The 12,360-nt window shown below is 53.3% G+C and overlaps 1 protein-coding gene across 3 annotated transcripts in view; it reads left to right on the top strand.

Moving 5' to 3' along the window:
* DAAM2 (dishevelled associated activator of morphogenesis 2) overlaps nt 1–12,360 on the top strand; it is a 108,689-nt gene that overhangs the window by 35,778 nt on the left and 60,551 nt on the right. The gene's annotated exons all lie outside the window — the stretch shown is intronic.

The raw sequence follows: 12,360 nt of genomic DNA, 5'->3' as shown, positions 1-12,360 counted from the left end.
TAACAATAACAAAGTCTCACAGTGGAGACGTTACTGGGCCCGCTCAAGCAAATTGATGAACAACGGGAGGACAGTGCTACAGTATTATTATTTTGCATTTTTTGGGTCACACCTGGAGCTGCACATGGGGTTACCCCTGGCTCTGCATTCAGGAATTACTCCTGAAGGTGCTCGGGGGACTCTATGAGATGCTGGGGTTAGAAACTGGGTCGGCCACATGCAAGGCAAATGCCCTACCTGCTGTGCTATTGCTCCAGCCCCTTTCTCCTATTTAAAAAATATGTTTTAATAAACTGAAAATGACATGTAGAAACTTCTGAATGGTAATCCCATAACCTGTGACCTGGAAAAAAATTACCGTCCTCACATTTATGTTTCTGTGCAAGTTGGCACCAAGTTGATTCCTAAACTGATAGTATTTGGCTTGCTGTCTTTTTCCTCCCTAAACTTGATTTTCCATGGTGTGCACAGAAGACTCAATGGATCTAAGACTAGGCCAGGATGCTCAAGACGGGAGATGCCTAGTGAGGGTCTCCCCAAGAGAAATGCCTCAGCACCCTTTCTCCACTAGGTCCCAGTGGGAAGATTAACTGGGGTTGATGGCTAAGGGTTTCAGCTTTCAGCACTGTCTCTCCAGATCTGGAGTGAGCTACTGCAGAGACCGTTATGTGGAACATACATGTCAGGCGAGAAGTCAGATCCATAATGAAGAGCCGGAAGCCTGGCTTCTGACCCAGCAAACAGTCATTCCTCTTACTTCTGCATGGGACACTGTGTCCTGAGGCTGACAAGGGGCCATGTGTGGCCTTCCGGGAGCACTGTGTGACTTCCTCCCATTTGGGGATGCTCTCTCTCACTCTTTTCTGACATTTTTCCCAACCCCCACCCCCCAGGCTCCAGCTGTTAGGTGAAAGACCTGTGCTGGCAGGGTATCAAGGCTCTGCGGCCCTTCCTGCTGGCCTGGACAAGGCTGGGTGAACAGCTCCCCACGTGGCCCTGATGTCCAGCCAGTGCAGGAAGCTAGTGCCAGGAGGACAATGCCCAGAACATTTTCTGCTCCTGCTGCTCCTCCTGTGGGGCTGACTCTTGCCAGGGAGCAGCCCATGGTCTTGCCCTACTTCTGAGTAACACGTGGGCGGGTCTTCCCTAACTGGACTTTGCGTGAGCAGTCACCCCACACTTCCTTTCTCAGACCCTCTTTGCCCTTGTCCTTCCTCTCTGCTAGGAGCTAGTGACTCTCTGGAAGGGTCTGAGGGTGACCCTTTTAGCTTTGCGGGGGGTCACTTCCCATCACTCTTCCAAACCACCAAAGACACCCGGACATATGCAATGGGTAGGGTTCCCCAGATCCCATAACACTTCAGAGAGTCAAAGGGGTCTAAAGTAATATGTAGACAGGAGCCTGCCCCCTGTGCTTTTCTTTTGGAGGCAGGGGAACCTCTCAGAAAATACTCAAGGGGACCTGGGACCACTCATTGGAATGCTTGGCTAATGGGCTGGGCATCTCAGTACCAGGACTGAAGGGATAGTGCTGCTCAAACCCTGCAGAGCCAGGGAGCTCCGGGCTCCTTTGCAGGCTGGGTGATCCTGGGAGAACCAGAGCAAAATGAATCGAACTCCAGTTCTTGTGGCACTGGTCCCTGGGCTGTCTCCCGGCCCCCAGCTGCTTCTTTCAGTGTGCCCTTCTGTAGCCCTCAGACCTACTCACTAGCTGCGGCCCTCACACCTGGCCTTCCTCGGTTGGCCACGTCTCCTTGCCCATGTGACCCCTTGGTCCGAAAGGCTGGGCTCCTCCACCCACACAGCCTGTTTTCTGAGCGGATCAGGCTCCTCACTTAGGTCTCAAGTTGGTGCCTTGTCCTCTCCCTGAACCCCTGGGTCTTCCCTCTCCCGCAGGCAGCGAGCCCCACCTCCTCTCCCTGACCTTGTCCCTTAAACCTTGCCTGGGGTAGGACTTCATTGCCACACTGCAGTAATCGCTTCCTGACTGTATCTCCTTGAGGGCAGGAACCAATAACACTTGACTCTCTCCTCCTCTTCCCCCACACGCCCAGCTCTGATATGCCACCCCTTAGGAGACAGTTTTGCCACAGTGCCATTTCCCTGCCCTAAGCCTCCTACCCCCACCCACCACAGGGCCTTGCTGTAGACTAGATGGGCCCTTCGGAGCAATTGGAGTCTTGTCATATCAGACACTGTAGCTAAACCCACCACTGGGCTTAAACCAGAGCCCACCGTTCTCTGCATCCCTGTGGGGACATCCCTGTTTGTTTGAACATCCTGTACGGGGCATGAAGGGAGGCATGAGAGGTCCGGATTTCAAAGCCAGAGTTTTCTCTAGCAGCCACCGAAGGTCAGGCCCCTGCCAGCTCCCAGGCTCCCGTGTTAACATTTTCAGTTAATTAAGAAAATAAGCCCCAAATCCCTGTCAGGGAGGGGCTTGCAGATTCCTGAGGGAGGATTCTCAGCAGAGAGCTGGAGATGGAGATTCCTGGGCCTGAGGAGAGAAGCTGCATAAGAGGAAGGTGTGAGCCAGAGAGAAGAACCCAGGAGGGCCTCAGCAGCAAGGGAAGGTGGAAGGAGAGAGGTGGTGGACCGAAGTGCATGCATTTCTGCCACACCTGCCCATTCCAGGGCATCTTCCGGATGGGAGGAATCTGGAGCCACACCAGGTGGCAAAGGCCAGTACCAGAGGATACATACTGAAATCAGCCAGAACCGGGGTATTCCAGCTGCCTGGACACTGTAGGAACAAGGCGAAAGGAAACCTGAGGGGGTGCCCAAGTGGACAAACAGAGCCCAGACCTACCCTCCCTCACGCCCCCAAAGTCTTGGTGGGAACTTAAAGGCCAACTGTGGTTAAACATATTGTATGGAAGAAGGGCCTCAGTGGGGCCCCTTGGAGGAGGGTGAGTTGAGTTTCCCTCCCCACCCGAGCAGAGCCCCAGCAGCTGAAGACCTCCGGTTTCAGCCACAGCCATGCTTAAGACCACTCTCCACACTTTTGGACGAGCCTCACGCATGAAGGAACCGGCAGAGGAACCCGGGTGTGTGGGACCCGGGGTGTAGATCTCTAAGCCTGTTCGGATTGGGACTGGGGCCTCCTCCACCCAGATTCCCCACCTTCCAGTATGTAGGCGTTACACCCACCAACTGCCCCCAGCGCCATGTAATCCCATCAACAGCCAAGACCCAGAGACTATAAAACCCTAATCCCGGAAGTGACATCTTATTATCTAGTTCTTACTCTGGAGAACCTGGCAGGCTACCAAAAATATCCTGCTCACACGGCAGAGTCTGGCAAACTCCCCATGGCATATTCAATCTGCCAAGAACCAGTAACAATGATGGGTCTTATTTTCCTGACCCTGATAGAGCTTCTAATGTGGTGCTTTTTAAAATCTCAGGGTTAGGATGATGGAGACGTTACTGGGGCCTGCTTAAGGCAATCGATGAACAACAGGATGACAGTGATACAGTGATGGAAGAAGGCATGGTCTGCCCAGGCTGGCGGTGGGAGATCCGGAACCTGGCAAGAACCTGTTTTCCCCAGCTCACACAGGGAGAAGAGGCCTTGTCACAGGTGCCCTGTGGAAGGTGGAGCCTGAAATTGGTCTCTGGGAATCTCAGGAGCCAAGGGGGAGAACAGCTCCACCGCCACACATGGTGGGGTGCTGAGAATTCCTCCCAGATGTGTTTGTCTGTTGGGCCTGGTGGGTCCACGCATGGTCTTGAATAAGAGTCAACGCGTGCCCTTTTAAGTTGCACTAAAAAGCACCAGGACACCAGGATGAGGTAGGAGAGAGAGAGCAGTCCTGCTTGCCCTCTGCTTTATGACCCAGGACCAGCTCTTTGGCCTTTGGTCTCTAATGGGAAAGGAAGGAGGCTTGTGGCATACATGCGTGTATGTGCGGAGTGGGGAGCCCACCCAAGTCTTCACCCACACAACACCTGAGCTCTACTGTGAGCTATGGAACTGTAGTGGAACTCAGGTTTCACTCCTGCTCTGAGCGTGTGGGTGTGATGGTAACTATTGGATGAGGCATGTACCATGCTGGCTCAAAGAACCTGCTTTCCTTCCTCGGCAGGCCTCTCCCTCAGTTCAACTTTTGTCTGCTGCCTCTATATTTGACTGCCTTCGGAAAATTCAGGAGAAATAACTAAGACACAGCTAGCTCCTGCTTGAGTCAGCAGCCAAGAGTTCAGGAGGAAGTGGTGGTAAGGCCCGCTCTCTGTTCTGCTATAACTAGGCCCAATAGTGGGTGGCTGCTATTTCTGCCTTTTGGAGAGTTCTCGTTGATTCTATGGCCTGCACGACAGTCCTTGGTTTCTCACCCACAGAGCAGCCCACAGGGATCCTTGTATCCAGTGGGGGAAAGCGCAGTGATAATCTTGGCCAGGATATAGGTCAGTGGCGGATCATGTATGAGGTCTTAAGTCAAATGTCTGGCACCACAACACAAACACATGAACTCCATGGACATTGGCATGGCCTGCCTGCTATATCCTACCTTGCTTTATGGTGGGCATCCACGCTGGGAAGGAGGGTAACAGTAGGTGTGGAGGCTGGGGTATTTGGGAGATGGATCGCAGCCCACTGTGTATTCCTGTGAGGGACACCACTGCTGTGGGCTGAAAGGAAATCCCAGGGAGAGGGCTGTGGCATGGGAATCTTTTCACAGGTATCAAGAGGAAAACGGGTATCGGTATGATGGGCAGTGTTTGTGGGTGACAGGAGCCTGGTTCCTGGGGCCTGTGAGGAGCTGGCCTTCAGCTGTGCACCCAGTGCCCCTTGGGTGTGAATGTGAACGGTGCAGCCTTGATGGCCCTGCCCACAGGGGCTGCCTCTGTTCTGTCACTCAAGTAGGCCAGATGGAACTGAGGCCGGGTCCTGCTGGAATCCTATGGGCCTGCTGTGGGGAGAAGGGGAGATCCTTCCCTCTCTCGCCAGTTCCACACCTCTCTGGGAGGTTCTCTTCAAAGAGCCCTGTGTGGTCGGGTCTCTCTTCTTCCCCAGGTTGAGTCAGATGCCCTGTGTGCCCTCCCTTCCCACAGTAGCGCCCCTTTACCCAGGTAGCAGCTCGGGATGCTTTTCTGTCATTTCTCTCCAGCATGTAGTCCTGGCGCAGAAAGGGGTGTCCCAGCAGCATCACAAGGCCAGAGAATGCTGGGGGTCAAAGGCTCACTTCACCGTAGAGCTCCTGCTCCTCCCCTCTGCTGCCTGTTTGATTCTGCTTTTCTGGATCAGTCCTACAGTAGACTAGCCTCTTGGGAACTTGCTGGAAGGTTGGGAGAGGGCACGGCTGGGTTTACCCTTCTCTCTGTCCTCCACGGACTTGGCCATGAGACGGGCATTTTCGGCAACATGCAACACCTCCCTCCGCCGGGCCGGAAGGGTGGTGGGGCTGGGGGCGCTCAGAGCTTGATTCTGAATCCAAACCCTCCCGTGCTGAGGCCCAGCTCTTCTTCCTCCCGAGTGAGGCCAGACCTGCTCCAGCAGCCCTGCAGCTCAAGCCGCCTGGGAACGGCTGGGAAGTGAGTCCAGGCCTCAGGCCCACCTCCCCTGAGGCCAGGATGTGGCGTGGGACCCAGGCAGGCCGAGATTCCCACCATTCAGCTCCTGCACTAGCTCCCAAATGCTCGCAGCAGCTCTCAGCAGGAGTGGGGGTGGGGGAACGATCACTCCAGCTGCTGGGGTCAAGGCCCACATCAGGACCAGGGCAGCTCCACAGACACCCACCTCTGACTTTTCTCCTCCACCTGGAAGGCTGCCAGGGGTGCTGTGGACTGACCTCACTTGCAAGTGGGAAGAGGCAGGGTTTAGCCATTGCAGGGCCTCCTTGCAAACTACAGGAGACTTATCCACAGTTGCTATCTCAGCCTCATGCCAAATGGGGGCTGCAAGCTCCACCCTGTTTCTTAGTTGAGTAAGCAGAGGCATGTGGAGCTACACAGTCTGTTTCTGGAGCACATACAGCATGTCACCTATCTCCGTTTTTCAGAACAATGGCTGTTCAACAGAGTTGTCTGTGCTGATCAGTCATTCTGGGCATGGTAGCCAGGAGTGATGGACAAGTGTGTCTCGGAGTGTGCCCACGCTGGAAGAGCAAACATACATCAGGAGAGTGTGCAGCCCTTTACAAGGTGGGGACTGTGTGTACACAGCAGAGCAATGAGTAAGGGTCACAGCGCTAAGAGAGGGTGATCATGGAGGGCCTCCTGGAGGAGGTGTGATTCACTGATGCTTATACAGTGCATTCTGGGATTTTCCCAAATGCACCTGATCATGGACCACAAACTGGTGAATTTAATCACTCATCCCACTATGAGTAATGCTGATCACTCGTACTGGGCTTCTTTACAGCTGAGGAAACGGAGGCACAGGGAGTTGCAGTAATTTGTCAGAGATGATGCAGCTGGTTAAATGTGGCGCTCAGATCTGTGTTCAGGCCCCTAGCCCTCAAGACCTGACACAAACCACTGCACTGCCGAGGTCACCTGTAAGTGCCTGAGAAGGTGAGAAGCCCTCCCTGGGCAGACGTCCCCTGCATCCCAGAGTGGGAAAGGGCAATGAGTTAGAAATGCCTGGGGGTGGGGGTGGGTGGGCTTGACTAAGTTTGCAGAGAATAGAATGGTGGAGGGCAGGACTGGGGGAGGGGTGAGCCCCAGACCACAGTGCTCTTCCCTCCCTCTTTTCATCTTGTTTTTCCACCTCCTCATCTCTTCTCCCCTGCATTCCACACCCCATAAACTCTCCTGAGTTCCCCCAGAACTCTAAACTGAAACAGGTCACTGTCACTGTCACTGTCCTCCCGTTGTTCACCAATTTGCTCGAGCGGGCCCAGTAACGTTCTCCATTTTTTTTGAGACTTGTTGTTACTGTGTTGGGCATATCGAATACGTCATGGGTAGCTTGCCAGGCTTTTGCTGTGCGGGCGAGATACCCTTGGTAGCTTGCCATGCTCTCCGAGAGGGGCAGAGGAATCGAACCTGGCTGGGCCGGGCTGGCTGTGTGCAAGGCAAACGCCCTACCGCTGTGCTATTGCTCCGAACTTACTGTTTTGCTCTTCTCTTCATTTCTCCTTCGTATCTGAGAATTAGTTACACAATGATGACAGCAGTTGATATTTAGTGAAGACTTATTAAAATGAGTGGTGAAATGTTCGGATTGGGTCAGGGAGATAGATCAAGTAACAGAACATCTCCCTTGCGTACATGAGTTTGATCCCCAGCATGGCATAAACCCCAAGCATGCTGGGTACGACCATGGTGTTCCCTCCACCAACACCACTCCACTGGGGATTGCTTTTAGACTCCTTTGGAGATTGTAAGGCGGGTAAGGTACAACGTGCCTTGCATGTGGACAACCCTGGTTCAAATCCCAGAAATAATCCCAAAATGACCATGATGGGGCATAGCCCCCAAAACAAACACAAAGGATATATGATAACACTGTGGAAGAAGTGGGTACTGCTTCGGGCTGACATTCCACAGCCACCCAGCTGGAGAGACACAGGAACTGCTTGAGTCTCTTCTGTTGTGAGACCCTGGCTTGGGCCAGGGCCACAGTCACAGTCCAGACTCCTTGTGAGGGTCCCTGGCTAGCTCTTTCCGGGTCGCCTCCATATTTCCCAGGTTTGCTGGGAACTCTGAGGCTTGTCAGGGGCCTGCCCATGTCCACAAGCTGCGCCCCATTCCCTTTGCTCCTGTCTTGTGCTGAAGTATGTGGGAGGGGTCAGATGGGGTCCTGATGTTGGGACGTAGAAAGAGGATGCTGGCCCTGGAGGCTGAACCTTGTGGTACCCCCAAGCCTCCAGACCCCCTGGGACACTCACCTTCCCTTGGGACCTATTTTCCCAGCTCCTGTTTGAAAGGAGGGTGGATACCTGAGGCCCGCCCATGCTCTGGAGTCCAGAGCTTCTCAACCAGCCACAGCACCAGAGTAGAGTGGAGCCCATCTGCAGGCATAAGGAAGTTTGGAAAGAACTGACAGTTGGGTCCAGAGTGTCAGGAAAACTCTGTAAGCCTGTTAATTAGCTGTGGGTTGAGTCCCTGTGGCACAGAGCTTGGTTGAAGGCTGGACATCTTTGCAAGGTGTGCACCCTTTTTCTTGGATTCCTCAAGTCATTTGTCTAATAAGGTTGCTCCCTGACCCCAAGTAGGGAAAGGAGAGAAATTCCTGACCCCAAACAGGCTTCCATGCCCTTTCCTGCCTGCAGACCTGTGGCCTCTGGCAGCAATCAGCCCAGCAGTTCCCAGATCAACCATCATTATTGCCTGGGAAAGTCAGCACATGGCTTAGCACCATTCTCCAAAGGGTCCAAGCAAAATCCTAAGAAAGGCAAAAGCACCTGCATTTCCCAGAGACAAGATACAGTAGGAACAATTTTATAGAGTTTTTTGTTAAAATGCTGTACCAATCCATGCAATTCCCCCCCCCTTTTTTTTGCAGGGTGTTTCCTAACAGTCCTTGGGGACTCTGGGGAAACTCCTGATAATACTTGGCTATTACCTTGACTTAACTCAATACCAGGGGCATGCAAGCGCAGGGGAACAAATTTGGGGGCTTCTGCATGCTAGCCATGTGCTCCAGCCCTTGGAGCTATCCCTTCCATTTTTGTCCATCAGGTTCTTTACCTGACACCTGGGAACAGAGAGGGCAGCATCTTGAGTAATGGGTCTAACCCCCAGGGAGGCTTCAGTGGATTCCCCAGCAGTGAATATCACAGCACAGAGCTCATGTCTTAAGGAAGCTTCATAGGCAAGTACTTGACAGGAACTGGTGTGACCCTCACTGGCCTCCTTCTTCCGCCCCCACCCCCAGCACTTCCTGAGTTAAAGCAGCCTTTGGCCTGCAGTGTCAACTCCTCCTTCCACCACCCTGGTGCAGCCCAGATTCAGCCCTTGAGCCATGTAGCAGCCCGAGCACTCAGCTCCAGCCTTCAGCTGCCCCGCAGTTGAGGAATTAGTGAGGGGATCTGGGCCCCACCTAAAAATAGCTGGGAAACGAACCACTTGCTTTATATATTTAGGTTGCATTACATAACAGAACTATGCACTGGTCTTATTAAATCTAAATGAAAGGATGGGAAAGCTTCCCACATTCTTCACACTTGCGCGCACACACAGACACACACACACACACACACACACACAGTCCCCCATTCATTTTCTAGTGCTGCAGTGCCCTGGAAATTTGGAGATGAAGGGGCAAAGATGGGAAGAGAGAAAATGAGTGAATGAGAAATAACAAAGATGACCGAGAGACAGGCATCAAGGCAAGGCACAGGCTCAGGTTAAGACTTACCACCACCCTTCAATGCCTCCTCCATGCTGTCCTCATGGTCAGTAAATAGGCCATACCAAACACCTCTCTCTCTTCACGTCGCAAGACCCTGCTTGTCTAGCTGGGTCCCACTCTGCATAGCCACTCTGTTTATGCGTGGGGCGCTCTTTCTGGACTGTTCTCTCTGATGACGATAGTACCATTCTCATCAGCTTGCTTCCATAGCCCTGTCCTCCGGGCAGTATGTGACTGAGATAGTCATTAAGCTCCAGTGTCAGACAGGACCTGGGGAGAGGCACAGACAAGTTTCCAGAGTCTGCAGGATGGAGGGAAGGCAGAGTCATGGTGTGCGTATGTGTAACAGTTGTGCTTTCCTTGGCTTGTTGTGTGTGTTCAGAGCAAGGGAGGTGGAAGGTGGTGCTGCACCTTCCAGTGTCTCGATGGTCTCCTCTCCTATCAGCACCAAGGCTGGAAGGGCATGACTGTGGACTTGAAGAGCTTGAGAAGGGGGCCCTTGTTCTCCCGTGACTCTGCAGCCTGAGTTGCTTTCTTCACCTGCCAGAGAGCAGGACCATCTCTGTCCTGGCAGCCCTTGTTTGCAGAGCAGATGCTGTGCCTGAGTGCAGAAGAACTGGAGGATGAGCTGAGCACTTCAATCCAGGGAGGAAGGAGCTTGCAGTCAAGATCGTCAGGGAGACGGGAGGGAGACAAGCCCCAGGTCTAGTGATGTGCACAGTAGCAGAGGGCTTTGTAGTTGCCCGTGGATCTCCATCCCCCTGCTTTGGGGACTTGGAGCCAGGAGGGCCATGCCTGACAGACAGGAGAGGCATGGAGGAGGTGGGGGAGGGGAGCCGACACAGCCCCCAGAGTGGGCTTCTCCCTTTTAGTTCGTTTCTTTCCCTCCAAGTGCTAAGAATGGTACACATTGCTAAGATTCCTCGAGTCCCCGGGGAAGGGTGTAGGGGGATGGTGGCAGTTCTAACAAATGAGTCTGAACAGAGGCATGTGGAGTATGGTCCCAGGAGAAGGGGCGGTGGTCATCCATGAGGAACTTGAAGAGAAGGAAGTTCTATTTTGGGTGACTCTGAATCTCGGCTCTTGGCCCAGCCGGCTCTGCAGCACTGCTGCCCTCTGGCCAGTCCAGCTTCTGTGCCTGCTGCCTTGGGCTCTGCGTCCGTTCCCCATATCCCTCCCCACTCGGACACTTGCATCTATCCTTGCTGCTCTGCCTCTAGGTTCTCTTTTATTTTTCTCGCTCCAGTTCAAAATCTACCTCCCCCTCATCTTTCCTTCCTCTTCCCACCCTTCTTCAGCTCTTAGCACACACTCCAGGCCTTAGTTCCCATTTAACAGATGAAGAAACTGAGTCCCAGCACAGTGGAGCAAGCCAGGACAGGTCATCCTGCCAACAGAAGCCCACGTTCTTCTTCCACGGCCAGTAGCGCTGGCTCACAATCAGAAACCCTGGCTGGAGCTCCCCAGGGAGCTGTATTCGAACAAGGCCTCCAGGAAGTTCTAGAACTACTGCTGCAACTGATCTGGCTGCAACCTAGCTGCAAGCCTCGAGTCCACCCTAGATTTGGAGAAAGCCTATTTGTTGCGTGACATTCCTTGTCCCAAGAGTTCTCTCCCCTGGCTCTGGGCATGGGGCCTGGAGGCTCAGTGCTCCCTGGTTTCCCTGCTAGTGAAACAGAAACAGTCACAGCATTAGGGATGGGGCCTCCAAGCCTCTCCTCTCCAGGGAAGGCTCCCAAGAGCAGCCTTCCTCAAGGAAGTCCCTGTGACTGGGACTGACCCCTGGACAGGTCAGCATCTCTGAGGGTGGCCCCGGCAGGATGGGAGGAGTGTAATTGCATTGGGTGCCTCCCTCTCAGGCCTCTCCCTCCCCAGCATATCCCCTAGGAAGAGGCATCTTCATTCAGGAACCCCGGGAGAAGTTCAGTATCTGGCCCTCAGTCTCCCACTGGTGCCAGTATCTGGTGATGGTTACTTATGGCTCACACCTGGCATAGTGGGAATTCAACCCAGTACCTCACCTATGCAAGGAATGTACTCTAACCCTGGAGCCACTTCCTGGCTCTGGCCTCTTAACTTTTTTACTTTAGGTGCTTGGCTGTGTGATCTGTCAAACATGTGTTTCTGTGAGACTTATTTCCTAGTCCTGGCTGCATTAAGTTTTTCAAGGAGGCCTCCAAGCTTTTCTTATAGGGGCCCTTCTTCCTCCCCGAGAGATTCTTAGCCTACTGGATCAGTGGTTCGATGCTAGACCAGAGCCTACCAGCCCACCGCAGGGAGAACCTCTAGGGTTCAAAGGCCTCTGAGTGATTTATAAGGCCATATTTTGTGGTTCTCTGTATAAACTCTTTGAGGGAGGCCAGGGGAGACCCCAATGGCTCTTCCCCTAGCCACCTGCATTCAGGGGTTGAGGGCCCTGGGCCTCTCACCCAGCCAGTGCAGCCTGAGCCATGGGGCAGATGGTGGAAGAAATGAAGGCCAAGCCGGTTGATTGATCAGATGTTGTTTATTCCATTCTTGCCACATGCCTGCCCCAGTCTCTCTGAGTCTCCCATTCTGGTCTCACACTGATCCTCATTCCTGTCTCCTCCTGTCTCTCCCGCTCACCTTGCAGCCTAGGCTCTCTCTCTCTCTCTCTCTCTCTCTCTCTCTCTCTCTCTCTCTCTCTTTCTCTCTCTCTCTCTCCGTGCCTACTCCTGTATTCTTCTACATTCTTCTCTCTCTGTCCCCCTTGCTATTCTCTCCGTGGTCCATCTTGCTGCCTTGCTCTATCTCTCTCTTTCTCCAACTCCCTTGCACTCTGGGTTGACACTGCACCCAGTCAGTTAGCAAAATCAACATAAGAAAGCCCTTCCTGAGGGCCCACCAAATTCAAAGGGAATGCCACCTAGCCACCTAAAAGGTATTCCAAAGCCCTTCTTGGCTGCCCAAGGGCAAAATACCTCCTAAGGTGTTTTTCTCCTTTCCTCAGTCCAATAACTATCAACATGTCAATACTAGCTATTTTTGTATGAACACAGTAAGAGATACCGTTGAGGCTTGTAGGGCAGCTCTCCTGG

Source organism: Sorex fumeus, unplaced genomic scaffold (genome assembly GCF_029834395.1).
Source record: "Sorex fumeus unplaced genomic scaffold, SorFum_2.1 ptg000123l, whole genome shotgun sequence".
In the NCBI taxonomy this organism is placed as follows: Eukaryota; Metazoa; Chordata; class Mammalia; order Eulipotyphla; family Soricidae; genus Sorex; species Sorex fumeus.
The sequence above is the reverse complement of the archived record's forward strand: the minus strand, read 5'-3'. Positions and strand labels throughout refer to the sequence as shown.